General features: G+C 45.7%; 1 protein-coding gene across 1 annotated transcript in view; it reads left to right on the top strand.

Annotated features, from left to right (window-relative positions):
- Positions 1-15,499, top strand: part of TP73 (tumor protein p73) — a 680,368-nt gene that overhangs the window by 59,508 nt on the left and 605,361 nt on the right. The gene's annotated exons all lie outside the window — the stretch shown is intronic.

Below are 15,499 nucleotides of genomic sequence, written 5' to 3'. Positions count from 1 at the left end.
GGAACTGGAGAGCCGGGTCAGAGGACCTGGAAGGCAAGGATGGACACCAGGCAGCCCCGTCCCCACTGCCCATCTACCGGAGGAGTGCATCTGGCCAGCTTGGCTCTGGGCCACGGCCCTCAAAACCTTCCCAAACACGTACATTCTGATGGGCTATTAACAGCCCTGTCCATGGGGTGCAGCAAGGCGGCAGGCAGCACGCCAGCCACTTTACTTAAATCCCAACCCCATCCTTTCTGCATCCGGATGTTCCAAACCCTGTGTGGTCTCCGGGATGAGATACAGGCTGCTGACTTCGGTAGCTGCCCCCATTTCAGATCGTGAGCTCCTGGGAGCAAAGGCCTTTCTGTTTCTCCCCCAGTTACACCAGCATGGCTTCTGGCAATGAGGAAACACTTGCTACACTCTGGTCCAGCAGCAATCAGGTGACCTGAAGTATGTGCATCTCGAGGAAGACAGAATCGGCCCCAGAGGGCAGCCCACAGTCGCAACACAGGCTTGGACTGTGGCTGGACTCCCCCCACCCACCCCCCAGAAGTCTGCTTTTCTCCTGTGTGACACCCTCCTACTACCGGGTCTCTTCCTTCCTTTCTTTTCTTTCTTTCCTTTCTTCCTTCCTTCCTTTCTTTCTTTCTTTCCCTTTCTTTTTCTTTCTTTCTTTCTTTCCTTTTCTGTTTCTTTCTTTCTTTTTTCTTTCTTTCTTTCGTTCTTTCTTTCTTTCTTTCTTTCTTTCCTTTTCTTCCCTCCTCCCTCCCTCCCTCCTCCCCTCCCTTTCTTTTCTTTCTTTCCTTCCTTCCTTTCTTTTTCTTTATTCCTTTCGCCCTCCCTCCCTCCCTCCCTCCTTTCTTTCTTTCCTTCTTTCTTTCTTTCTTTCCTTTTCTTTTTCTTTCTTTCTTTCTTTCTTTCCTTTTCTTTCTTTCTTTCCTTTTCTTTCTTTCCTTTTCTCTTTCTTTCTTTTTTTCTTTCTTTCTTTCTTTCTGTCTTTCTTTCTTTCTTTCTTTCTTTCTTTCTTTCTTTCTTTCTTTCCTTTTCTTCCTTCCTCCCTCCCTCCCTCCTCCCCTCCCTTTCTTTTCTTTCTTTCTTTCCTTCCTTCTTTCTTTTTCTTTATTCCTTCCTTCCTCCCTCCCTCCCTCCCTCCTTTCTTTCTTCCTTTCTTTCTTCTCCTTCCTCCCTTTCAACTGTGCCATGCAGCATGTGGGATCTTAGTTCCCCAACCAGGGATTGAACCCACAGCCCTTGCAGTGGAAGCATGGAACCTTAACCACTGGACTGCCAGGGAAGTCCCTACCAGGTCTCTTTAGAACAAGTAATAGCCAAACAAAAAAGTCAATAATTATATCTATCCCTCACTCCTGGAAATGAGAATCTCATTTAGAAATTGCAGGTTAGTATTTTTTAAAAAGTACTATGAGTATTTCACATAATTTTATTTTAAACATTTAAAAATCGCTAGGAGGATGCTCTTATTTGTAAAATACACAGACCAGAGGCCTGCTGCACCTGTCAGCCTCATCGAAGCTGGACCCTGCCATCTGCCCGTCCAAGCAGGGCAGGCTCTCGCAGAGCACGCCCTTCCCTGGAGATCGCAAGCAGGGAAGCAAGGGTCACAGCACGGAGAGTGGAAGGCCACAGACTGGAACCCCAGCCTGCTTTCTCTACAGCCACAGGCCACCCTGGGCTGGGCAGCTGTCATCCAGAGCCTTATTCCTGGTGAGCAAAGTCGGGCACACTGCTTTAACAGGACAGGACAAGGCAGGGGAAAAATTACATCCACCTCAAAACTTGTAAATGCAGATGTAATTTCTATCAGTATTTCTCAAACCTGAATAAGATACAGACAACTTGAAAAAGAAATTCTCACGAATTCCCAACATTGACAAATTATTTTAAATATAACCTACATAACATAAAACCAGGCACTAATTCCTCTTTTTTCAAAAAATATTTTTTAAATTTATTTATTTTATTTATTCTTTTTTTTTTGTGGCTGCATTGGCTCTTCGTTTCTACGCACGGGCTTCCTCTAGTTGAGGCGAGCGGGGGCTACTCTTCGTTGCGGTGTGCAGGCTTCTCATTGCGGTGGCTTCTCTTGTTGTGGAGCACGGGCTCTAGGTGCACGGGCTTCAGTAGTTGTGGTACGTGGGCTTCGGTAGTTGTGGCTTGCGGGCTCTAGAGTGCAGGCTCAGTAGTTGCGGCGCACGGGCTTAGTTGCTCCACGGCATGTGGGATCTTTCTGGACAAGGGCTCAAACCCATGTCCCCTGAGTTGACAGGCGGATTCTCAACCATTGCACCACCAAGGAAACCCCACTAATTCCTCTTATATAATTAAATTAAAACTATTCTATAAACTAAACATAATATCACAAAACCAACTAAATCCAAATACACATCTCTCTGATGTGCAGATGCTCTGCCCCTGCAGAGTGGCTGTCATTCCGCCAGCGTCCACAGGGAATTTCAATGGATGAACTCCTGACTGAGGCCTCCGACTCCCTGCTGCTTTTCTCCATTCAAACTGCTGCAGGTGCTTCCCTGGGGCCAAGGGCACCACTTACAACAGAATCCCAAGACAATGAAAGTCTATGTCTTTTTTTTTTTTTCCTGTGATACACGGGCCTCTCACTGTCGTGGCCTCTCCCGTTGCGGAGCACAGGCTCCGGACGCGCAGGCTCAGCGGCCATGGCTCACGGGCCCAGCCGCTCCGCGGCATGTGGGATCCTCCCGGACCGGGGCATGAACCCGCGTCCCCTGCATTGGCAGGCGGACTCTCAACCACTGCGCCACCAGGGGAGCCCAAAGTCTATGTTTTGATGCCAGCATGTTGATGGACTCGACAGCCTGGACACTGAGATTATGTCATTATTGGCTACGAAGTGGTCACCCAGAGCAATGACAAGAACTAACATTCGTGCCTGAGCACTTACTGTTAAGGGGGCGCTGCTGACACAGGGACCAGCTTCCTTTTCTCTAATGTGGCCGAGGGTGAGAAAGGCACCCAGGGTCACACGACTCTCAAGGGACCGAGCCAGGGTGGGACCCTGCAGAGTGGCTTGAATCTGTGGCCCCTATGGATGACCAAATGTGGTCTCATTTTCTGAGATCACCAAAGTGCAAATGCCGAATGATGAACCTCTGAGGACAATGCCAGGCCTCAAAGAGAAGCACCCAGCATGAGATGCACAGAGGCCCATTTTGTAGGTGAACATTCCTGTCCCCAGAATGGGCCAGGAAGTCAGTCCCAGGGGTGGGGACACTTCTGGGAGAAGCATTATCTGTGGCCTTAAGCAAGGATCCCTGAAACGTTCCTAAAACTTCTTTTCCACAAGCAACTGTCAGCCTGTGGTTCCTGAATAAAAGTTTATGACTTCAGAGCCTTAACTCAGCTCCTTTTGTAGAATACGGAAATCTTCAGCTTAGGAAGTGACAGTGACCTTGCTTCTATCTTAAGAGACAAGGGTTGGCAAACCAGAGCTGGTCTCTGTTTTGGACAGCCTGGGGCGCTGAGAATGCTTTTCACGTTAAAGAGAAATTAGTGCCTATTCTACACAAACACTTCCAGAAAAAGTGAAGAGGGGAACACACCCAACTCATTCCATGGGGCAAGCATTACCCTGAAACCAAAACCAGTTAAAGATATTACCAAACAACAACAACAACAACAACTATAGAGGAATACCTCTCATGAATGCAGACAAAAATTCTTTAAAAATTTAGCAAATGGAATCCAAAAATGTATAAAAAAGGGTAATACAGCAGGATCCAGTGGGCTTATCCCAGGAATGCAAGGCTGGTTCGACATTAGATCAATCATCCATGATCTCAACTGGTGCAGAAAATGCACTTGACAAAATTCAGCCTCCAGTCCCGATGAAAACTCTCAGCAAAGTGGGAACAGAAGGCAATTATCTCAACCTGATAGAGCTTACAGCTGGCACCGCACCCATGGTGAAAGGCAGAATGCTTCAGCCCTAAGGCTGGGCACAAAAGGAGGCTCTCATCACTCCTATCCTACATCACATGGCAGGTCCTTGCTAGTGCAATTAGGCAAGAAAAAGAAGCACACTGGCTAGAAAGGAGGAAAACTGTCTCTATTCACAAACAACACGGTTGTCAACACAGAAAATCACAGAGAATCCACAACAAAGGAAGGGAAACAAGTGACTTTAGTAAGATCACAGAATTCAAGGTCAGTTATACAAAAATCAATTGTACTTCTATATACTAGCGATGAAAAACTGAAAATGGAAAATAAAAAGGTACCATCTGCAACAGCACCAAAAATTCTAACAAAACACGCATAAGATCTGAACACTGAAAAGTACACAACAGTGATGAAAGTAATCAAAGATGACCTAGATAAATGCAGAGATAGGTCATGACCCGCTATCATGAAGATGTCAACTCTCCCCAGACAGATCTACAAATTTGAGGCAATTCCAATCAAAATGCTAACAGGATTTTTGCTGTAGAAACCAACAAGGTGATTCTAAAATTTACATGGAATGGGAAAGGATCTAGAATAAGCAAAACAACGTTGAAAGTGAACAAGTTGGAGGGCTCAGGCTACCTCATTTCACTCCAACTTACTGGACAGCTGTAGTAATCAAGATACTGTGGTGTTGGGGAAGGAATAGGCAAATGGATCAAAGGACCAGAAGAGAGATGAATTTTTGACCAAAGTACAGAGACAACTCTGGGGAGAAAGGAGTCACTTCCAGAGCATCCCAGCATCCTGTTGCCAGTTTGCCATCAAGGTGACTATGGTGGCAGAGCCTTCCCAACCAGGTGTCCTGACCCCAGATCATGGGCAGCTTCCTGCTTCTTTGCCTTCCTGGATGCGGCGGAGGTGAGTTCTGAGGTCACTGCACCCAGAGCAGCAGTCACTAATCCTTCCAATGATTGTTCTTTATACTAAGTCTCCTGATGCTTAGGATATCTGCTTTCTATACTAACCCCCGAACAACACAAAGACCAAAAATGATTGGGAGTCTGGAAGAGATACTTGCAAATGCATGTTCATGGCAGCGTTATTCACAAGAACCCAGATGTGGAATCAACCCAAGTGCCCACTGATGGATGCCATTTGGATAAACAAAATGTGGTCCATCCATACAATGGGATATTATCCAATCCTAAAAAGGAACGAATATCTGATCACAACTTGAACACAAGCAGCCCCTCTCTATTTAAAGAGCTTTCTGGAAAGCCAATGACTCCTTCTGCATGGCTGGGAAATGCCTTAGCTGGGTTAATCCGGGCCATGCATAAAACCAGGGCTCTGTTTACAAGTGATATTGGATAAGCAGCTGCCCTTTGGTGATCAGGTCCTATTTCTAGATTTTGAATGCAGGATGCATTCATGGGTCACAGCTCAGTAAAAATAAAGGTGAAGACAAAATATCTCGGGTCAGGGGCTAATCTCCAAGGGGGCAGAGATCTCATTTTCACCCCACTGTCCCTAGATCCAAAACAAGCCTGGTGTTTTTTTAACTGGCTGACCTTAAGCATTTACTGAATTAAAGTTTGAAAATAAGCTGGAATGTTCTCAGTTTTTAACTGCATTTTTCATCAGAAAGCCTTAAAAGCCAGAAATGATACTCATTCATTCGACCAAATACTCCTACATGCCAGGCATGCTTTAAGTGCCCTGAGGCTGGGTAATGAGGTCTGGAGAGCATCTTGCACTGAATATTGCTGACAGGGTGTAGTTATTATGGGTTGAATCCTTTCTTCTGAAAAATTCACATGTTGAAGTCCTAACCCCCAGGACCTGTGAATGTGATCTTATTAGGAAATAGGGTCGTTGCAGATGTAAATGGTTGAGTAAAGATGAAGTTACACTGGAGTAGGATGGGTCTCTAGTCCAACAAGACTGGTGTCCTTAGAAAAGGGGGAAATTTGGACACAGACACACACACTGGGAAACGCCGTGTGAAGGGGAAGCAGAGATGGGGATGATGCTTCTAAGAAGCCAAGGAGGGCCAAGGAAGGCCAAGAATCACCAACAAACCACGAGAGGCTAGGAGAGAGGCCTGGAAGCGTCCCCTCCACAGCCTCAGAAGGAACCAGCCCTACCGACATCTTGATCGTGGACTTCTGGTCTCCAGAACTGAGAGAGAATAACTCTATGCTGTGTAAGCCCAGTCTGTGGTGCTGTGATGCGGCAGCCCCAGGAAACCAGTACAGTAATACCCGCCACTGGGGATTCTGGCTCCATCCTAGAGCTCTGACACCTTCTAAATGGTCCTCTACCATGAGAAGTGCAGGCCTCAAGGATCTGGCCTCTGTTGCTCTTGAATAAGCCAACCTCGCTTTCACTCTCAGCTGATGAACTGCTTGCTCTGCGGGGGGCACCCTTCTCCACACTTCTGCTTTCTGCCTCTATGAGTTTGACAACACTAGGGACCTCCTATAAGTGCAATCATGCAGTATTCATCCTTCTGTGACTGACTCACTTCACTCAGCGTCATGTCTTCATAGTTCATCTATGTTGTAGCAGGTGTCAGAACTTCCTGCTTTTTAAGGCTGAACAATATTCCATCGTATGGATGGACCACATTTTGCTTATTCATTCGTTTGTCAGTGGACACTTGGGTTGCTTCTACCTTTTGGCTGTTGTGAGTAAAGCTGCCATGACACAGGCATGCAAATATCTTCTGCACATTTTTGTCCCTCCCAAAGTGATTAGGATTCTATTTGAACTCTACATTAACAAAGAGCCAATCCTGCTGTCCATCTTTTCCTATGACCTCTGGGTTGCAGAGAGAAAGGACCGAGTGGATCTGGTTTTTCTTCGTATCTCCGCTGGGAGCGCTGAGCCTGGCACACGGGAGATATACTTTGTTGTCATGGGAGAGGAAGGATGACAGGAAACTTGCTGAGGGCTCGCAGAGATTAGGGGAAATATGGTGTGTTAAGCACTTTGCTGATCTCGCACATTTTATCGGTGGATTTTTGGTGTGAATCTGTAAAAATGAAATTGCTTATTACTGCATCATGTGAAAATGTCTCCATGGATTCTCAGTAAATGTGAAGGCCATGTCTAGGATACACTGACTTACGATACAGGCCACGCAGCAGGGATGAATTACATTTCTGGAGGCACCAGCAGAGAGGCAGGGAGCCTTTCTCAAGAGAGTCTGAACAGTTACAAGAGGCATGGACCGCTGCCAGTGGTGAAACCTAGGCTTCATGTGGCCACCCCAGGAGCGTGACAGTTTATGCCACCTCCGTGTAGAGTCCGGGGCAGAGAGAAAGCCAGAAGACACAGAGCAGAGAAGAAGATAATCCAGCAGTGGTGGGAAGTGAAAAACTGCTTGGAGAACAGGAAGCACCCGGACCTGGTGAATGGGAATCAGCTCCCCAGGCAACTCTCAAGCAGAGAGCCAGGGAGGGGCCATTATACTCATCTGCCTGAAAAGCTCACTTGCCCCCTATCCACCTGGCCTAAGCCCTCCCATCCTTCAGGACTCTCCTTCTGCGTGCCTCCTACAGGAAGCTCTTCAGGATCCTCCTTGCCCTGCTCACCCCCAAGACGGTGGGAGGCCCCTCTTAGGGGTGAGTGTGGACTCTCAGGCCCACCCCCATCACAGCTCTGTTCACGCCCTGCTGGGTCCACAGGATCTGGTTCCCCAAGATGGCCAATCTTCATTTGTTTCCTGGGGCCACCATAATAAAGTACTACAGACTGGGGGGCTTAAACAACAGGAATTTATTCCCTCACAGTTCCGGAGGCCAGGAGCCAAACATCAAGGTCGGGCTGTGCTCCCTCCGAAGCCGGAGGGCCCTCCCTTGCTCCTCCCTGCTTCTGCTGCCAATAGTTAGTGTTCCCTGTGGCCACATCACTCCAACCCTCCATCTTCACGTGGCCTCTTCCCTCCGCATCTGTGTCTAAATTCCCTTTTTTATAAGGACACCAATCCCATGGGGCTAGGGCCCACCCTAATGACCTCATTTTAACATGACCACCTCTGTAAAGACCCCATCTCCAAATCAGGTCACTTTCTGAGGTCCTGAGGGTTAAAGACTTTTAACATATCTTTCTGGGTGGGACACAACTCAGCCCAGAACAGTAGGTCTGCCTTTCCCCACCCGCTTTGCGATCAGGCATGGCCAGCTGACCGGCCTCGGTCTGTAAGATGTGAGCCTCAGGAAGAGGCATCACTTCCAGGCCAAAACGTTGCTCGCCGACATGAGACCTCAGAGTCCCTCGTTCCCGCGTCTGTGATCCAGATGCCAGTGACAGAGGCAGAGCCTCCAGCATCCTGGGTCCCTGACTAACTGCAATGGACAGAGACTCTCCTGGACCAAACAGGCTCCTCCGAGCCCTCTTCTCGACTAGGCTCCACCTTGGCCTCTCATGTCCATCCTTTTTGAGCCCAGTTTTAGCAAGAATCCTGCTAAGTTCAGCTTAGCCAGAATCCCCTGACCCTTGACATCTGACCAAATTCCGCTTTCCCTGACCTTTCCCGTCTGAGCCCTCGTATTTGAGTCCTTAGCCTGCCTTTAGCAAGAGTCCTGTTAGGACAGTTTAGTAAGAATCCCTCTACTGTTGTTTTTTTTTTAAGTCTTTATTGAATTTGTTACAACATTGCTTCTGTTTTATGTTTTGGATTTTTGGCCACGAGGCATGTGGCATCTTAGCTCCCCGACCAGGGATCGAACCTGCACCCCCTGCACTGGAAGGCGAAGTTTTAACCACTGGACCACCAGGGAAGTCCCAGAATCCCCCTACTCTTGATGTCTCCTCCTAGGAATTTTCCATCCACTGACCTCCTCACTCTGCCATTGGTTATAAATCCCCTGCTGTCTTTGCCGTATTGGGGGTTGAACTCAATCTCTCTCTCTTACTGCAATAGTCTTGAATAAAGTCTTCCTTATTGTTTTAACAAGTGTAGGAGTAATTTTTCTTTAACACAATCAGTGGTGTGGCTGCAAGGCCCTACATCGGACAGCTAGCACAAGTAAGAAAAAAAAGTTTGTGTGTTCAGCCCCTGAGATGGGAGTTTGCTGACTGTCACAGCATAACTTGGTCTATCTCAATGATTCCATAGTGTCCTTGGGGTCTAGGACAGTGCCTGGCACTTGGAAGACATTCAATAAGTAAGAATAAATGAAAAAACCAAAGGTGCCAAAGAGATAGAGAGGCAAATGTAAAACTAATTTGCTTTATGACCTCCTTGGTATCCAAATTGCTAACAATGATCTTGATGAAGGCTGCATTAATGACTGTTATTACATAGGTCAGCATGATTAATCACCACTTTTGTTCACATTCTTAATTACTTAGGCAATCCAAATCCCTCTAAGACAGACAAAAAGATGATGATGATGGTGATGATGGTGATGATGGTGATGATGGTGATGATGGTGATGGTGATGGTGACGGTGATGGTGATGGTGGTGATGGTGATGGTGATGGTGGTGTTGGTGATGGTGGTGATGGTGATGGTGAGCATGATGAAAATAATGATCATAAATAACAATAGCTAATCTTTACTGACTATATGCCATGCACTATGCTAACTCTTTACATATATTTCCTAAATAAATCCTCACAACTCTATGAGATAGGTAAAATTTTTTTTTTTTTTTTTTTTGCGGTTCGCAGGCCTCTCACTGCTGTGGCCTCTCCCACTGCGGAGCACAGGCTCCGGACGCGCAGGCTCAGCGGCCATGGCTCACGGGCCCAGCCGCTCCGCGGCATGTGGGATCTTCCCGGACCGGGGCACGAACCCGCGTCCCCTGCATCGGCAGGCGGACTCTCAACCACTGCGCCACCAGGGAAGCCCCGAGATAGGTATAATTTTTATCTCCATTTTAGAGATGAGCAAATTGGCCCAGGGAGGGGCAGTAACTTGCCCAAGGGCATGCAGCTACTAATAACATTGGAGCTGGGATGTGAACCCAAGCAGTCAGGCTTCAGAGCTGCACTCTAACTGCCTTGCTGTACTGCCTTGGACCCAATCAAAACAGAACCTGGTATATAGATGAGGGATAAATAACAAGGTCCTACTGTACAGCACAGGGAATTATATTCAATATCCTGTGACAAACCATGGTGGAAAAGAATATGGAAAAGAAGATATATGTATAACTGAGTCGCTTTGCTGTGCAGCAGAAATTAACACAACACTGTAAATCAACCATACTTCAATAAAAATTTTTAGAAAGTCTGTGCTCCTATAGGGTAGCTCATAATATTGTATTTTTAAATATTATAAACCATGTTAATGAAAGCATGATCTTAGTAAATTAAATGCTTAATGATATAAAAAACAATAACAAAATCCAACAACAGCAGAAGCCAGAATGTGGTGCACCACACTGGCAACTCTTGGACATCCTGTCCAGAAGCCACCCAGTTGGACGAAGGGCAATGTAAGCAGGGCTGTTCAGAATATGGACCCCACAGTCAGGTGACCAGGGTGTGGGTCCCAGCTCTGCCCCTGACTCGCTGTGTGACATTGGGCGGGTTCTGTAAACTCTCTCTTCTTCAGTGTCTTCATCTGTAGAATGGGATCATACTAGTACCTACATCGTTGAGAAATATATGAGTTAATGTCTATAAAGCACAATTAAAAATTAACCTAGGAATCCTAGGTGTGAAGGAAAGATAAATGCTTCCTCATCAATTTCAATCGCAAACAGCCTGAGTCACCAGAACCCCTGAGACATACTTACCTAAGGGCTCAGCATGTTTACAATGTCGGCCCCACACTGACTCTTTTTCTTCAAAGGTAAATGGGAGCAGAAGGATTCCTTGCTGAGGAAGGTAGCCTAGCTGCTAAGTCACCATGCCCCTCGAAGCCAACACCTGTCAACAGGGGAAGAAGGAAAACAAGTATATTCTGCATGGCTCCCTGCAGCTGCCCACTCATTTGATATCTCTCAGGATTATACTGTGAAGTATTTTTCAGCATTCAATATTTTAAAAATTCTTCCCATGGGATTTTATTTCCCAGAAAAAGAAATCTCTTGCAGGTGATTTGTTACCTCTACGTCTATGAAGGCAACACACTCTATTTCCCAGATGTCACATTAAAAATCTGTCTCCACTCAGAATTGGCCACCAGTGTTATCTTTTAGCTAGTATTTGGTCCAAAAAAGAAAATAAAGAGAAGATGCTTTGATGCCGCTCATTTCCTTGAGGAAGCACTTTCTCCTTTAAGGTTTTGAAAAGCAGTATTCAGACCAAGCTCAGCTAGTCCTTCCCACACTGTATCCAATGAACCATCTCTGCCTGGGTCCCCCACAGCCCTGTGAGCTTGGGAGGGCGGGTTGGGTGCTTGGGTCCTATTCATGGCCTAGTGCAGTGTTTGCTTGGTGATCACCTGATAGGCAGTAATGTTGAATGGATGGACAAAGTTCCTTCCTACACACCTGAGTCTCCACCACCATCTATGTTGTGTTAAACATTTACCTGCATTTTGCTTGGGTTCAAATGGAGGTACCCCCCTATCACACCCACAGGCTCTCCCTCCTGCCAGGAGCCCTTGCTTCTCCCATCTCAGCAGCTCTGGCCATTCTGGTTTCTTTCCCAGGATCCCTCTTGTCTTAGTCTGCTCGGGCTGATACAACAAAATACCACTGGCTGGGCGGCTTCATCAGTAGACATGTATTCCTCACAGTTCTGGAGGCTGGAAGTCTGAGATGAGGGTGCCAGCTTGGTTGGGTTCTGGCTCAAAGACGCCACCTTCTCGCTGTGTCCTCACATGGCCTTTCCTCAGCATGCATGCCGGAAGGAGATCTCTCATCCTTTCCTTCTGAGGGCGCTAATCCCATCATGGGCCCCACACTTCATGATCTCATCTAACCCTGATCACCTCCCAAAGGCCCTTCCCCCCAATACCACCATATTGGGGGTTAGGACCTTGACATATGAATTTTAGGGGGACACAGCCACTCAGTCCATAGCACCTGCTCGTGCTGGCCCATAGGCGGGCACACCAGGTGAGGGCCTTTCCACAAGGTCCTCCCTGCTGTTGGGCACCATGACTTATTCTTCAGTAGGTTTGCTGGAGGTCCATCTATGAGATCCTGGAGAGATGTCCCAAATGGACCCAGGGGGCTGTGTTTCAGAATGGGGGAAGGAGCTCCTGTAAGAGGGACCCTCCTATGCCTCCCACAGAAAACAGCTACAAACTAGAGTAAAAAATGCAAAATATAACTACTGAGCATGCCTGAGGATAAAAACAGAAATATTTTGGAGGGGGGTAAAAATGTGGAGGAAGCGACTGGCATGGGTGAGTTCGCCTTTTGGTTGCTTTTCTCTGAGGAGAAGCACAGCTGCAGTGTAGGGTGGGGTGATGAAACGTCTGACAGGAAGGTCCCCCTCTGTGGTCCCTCTGGCTGAAGTAACCAGGGGAAAGAGCCAGGGAAAGCACGGCCATTGGACAGCAAAGGAGGAATGCCGGGAAGGAGAGCCAGATGAGGGCACCCTCAAACCCTGTGTATAAACACTGCCCAAGCCTCTAGCTGCCCTTCAAACTACACCTGCCTGGGACAGACAGAACAATCTGCACTGAGGTTGGAGCTGCTGTCCACTGCAGGTAAGACAGACTTGCAGTCTTAGTTTAGCCATGTGAGTCACCGCTAAAATGAAACCATCAACACTCTTCAGAGGAATATAACAGAACTCAGAGTCTCCGCAGCATAACATTCACAACGTCTGGGATACAATCTTAAATTACTCTACCAGGAAAATGCGACCCACTCTGAAGGGAAGAAATTAACAGAGGGCAACTTCAAGATGACACTGACATTGGAATTGTCAGACAAAGACTTAAAGCAGCTGTTATAATTATGCTTGGTTAGGCAAGTACTCTCCTAATGAATGAGGCAATAGGAGACCTCAGTTTATAAATAGAAAATATTGAAAAAAACAAATGGAAACTTTAGAACTGAAAAATATATATTTGAAAATCACTGGGATTTAAAAATCCTGGAGTTTAATAGCAGACTCAAGATGAGAGAGGTAAGAGGAAGTGAAGTTGAAGACAGGTCATTAGAAATTACCTAGTCTGAAGAAGAAGAAAAAAGATTTTAAAAAGTGAGAACCTCAGGGACTTGTGGGGCAATGTTAAAAGAGCTAAGATATGGGTAATTGGAGTCTCCAAAGAAGAAGAGAGAAAGGGACTGAAAAAATTATTTAAAGAAATAATGACTGAAAACTTTTCAGTTTGGTAGAAAACATATATTTGTAGATTTAAGAGGTTAACAAAATCCAAAACAATGAACACGCACACACAAAATCGTGCCTAGACACACCAGAGTCAAATTGAAGCCAAAGACAAAAATAAAAATCTTGAAATCCACCTAGAGAAAAATTAAACATTACTTACAAGGGAACGACAATTTGCATAACCACAGGACCCTCATAGGAATTATAGGGACCAGAATCCAGACCACCTTTACGTGCTGAAAGAAAAGCCACTTGTCAACCAAGAGTTCTATGTTCACAAAAATACCCTTCAAGAATCAAGGCAAAATAAATATATACCTAGAAGAAGGAAAGCTGAGAGGATTTGTTTCTACTAGACCTGCACTGCAAGAGATGGTCAATGAAGTTTTTCAGGCTGAAGGGAAATATATGTGTAAATACAAAAGACTATTTCTCCTCTTAATTTCTTTGAAACACTGTTAGAAGGAAAATTTATAACATTGCCTTATGAGACATACAGTATAAGTAGATGTAAAACTTATGACAACTATAGCTTAAAATATGGCGGGAGAGGGGTAAGGATCCAATTGGGTGCAAGATTTCTATATTTTTACATAAAGTGGTACAATATTAACTTTACTAAACTGTGAAAAGTAAGGATGTATATTGTGAAACCTAGAGCAACTTCTAACATATAATGCAAAGAGGTGTATCTGAATGTTCAGCAGGTAAATTAAAATGGAATTCTATAAAATATTCAACAAATACAAAAAATAAAGAAAGAGGGATAGAGAACAAGAAACATGTGGGCGAAGAGAAAACAAATAATAAAATGGTAGGCCTGATCTAACCACATCAATAATTACATTAAATATTAATGGGCTGAACACTGCAATTAAAGGAGATTATCAGAGTGAATAATAAGACAAGACCCAACCATATGTTATTTATAAAAGATATAGTTTAAATATGACACAAGTAGATTGAAAATGAATGGATGAAAAAAAATACCATACAATGGGAGCATAATAAGGTAAGAGTGACTATGTTAATATATCAGTAAAATAGACTTTAAGGCCAAAAATATAAAAGAGAGAGACCTTTCATAAAGATAAAAGAATTGACTCATGAGGACGACATGACAGTCTTAAATGTGTATGTGCCCAATAATAGATCCCTTAAACACATAAAGCAAAATTTACAGAACTGAAGGGGGAAATAGTTCCACACCATAGTTGGAATATTTCAATACCCTTTCTCAGCAGATGATGGGGGAAAAGTCAGTAAGACAAAGAGGACCTTGGGAATTCCCTGGCAGTCCAGTGGTTAGGACTGGCCACTTTCACAGCAGGGGCCACAGGTTCGATCCTTGGTCTGGGAACTAAAATCCTGCTAGATGCTAGCTGCAAGGTGCGGCCAAAAAAAAAAGGAAAAGACAAAGAGGATCTGACCAAGACGCTCGATCACCTTTACCAAATTGCTGTATGTAAAACACTACATCCAACAAATGAAGCAGGGTGGGATCAGAGGCTGCCTCTGACCCAGGGCTGAACCACTCAACAGACAGACTTGAGACCCTAGTACTGCAGAGGTATCAAAACATATGAAGAAGAAATTAGGAAAGAATTTAATAGATCCCAAAGAAAGCATTAATATAACCATCTGGGAATGGTCAGTGTTTGATTTTCTTACGTTTATTTTGTGATGAAGGATCACCCTTGTACTGTCTTTATCTCTAGTGACATGGGATACGAGGCACCAAAATCTTTGCAGTGTTGCCCCTCTCTCGCTCTCATTCACCCGTTTGTTCATATAGGTCCCTCCAGGATGGCACGCGGTCCCCTGCCGGCCCCCATAGCCTCTGATTGTAAGAGGGACCCTCTCCTCTCCTTTGACTCAAGATCACAGACAGGAGTGGAAACCCAGATGGCATTTTCATCCTTCTGTGTTGCAGAACTGAGAACTTCACGCCTGGAGACATCCCTCGAGTGGACTGGAGAAAAAGCAGCACAGGTGACACTGAAATAGGCGGGAGACCTCAACTCAAAACAATCCTCCACTTTCCCTTGAAACTCTGAGCTGGGCCAGACCAGCGAATGGTTCTGGGAGAGGAGGCCATGCGGAGCTGGAGAGGACCCACAGGGTGACCCAGAGGGGACTGGACTCTGGGAAGGCACCTTGGTTCCCTTGAAAGAAAGTGAGGCTGCTTCAGAACACAGCTCTACATGCTGCCTGCAGGGGCTGGCATTTTCCATTCCCCCTGAAGGATGGGCTGAAAGAATATGAGCTCAAAGTACAGTTATTATTTTAAATTGAGATAAAAATCTCCGTTTTA

The sequence above is a fragment of the Orcinus orca genome, chromosome 1 (genome assembly GCF_937001465.1).
Source record: "Orcinus orca chromosome 1, mOrcOrc1.1, whole genome shotgun sequence".
In the NCBI taxonomy this organism is placed as follows: domain Eukaryota; kingdom Metazoa; phylum Chordata; class Mammalia; order Artiodactyla; family Delphinidae; genus Orcinus; species Orcinus orca.
The sequence above is the reverse complement of the archived record's forward strand: the minus strand, read 5'-3'. Positions and strand labels throughout refer to the sequence as shown.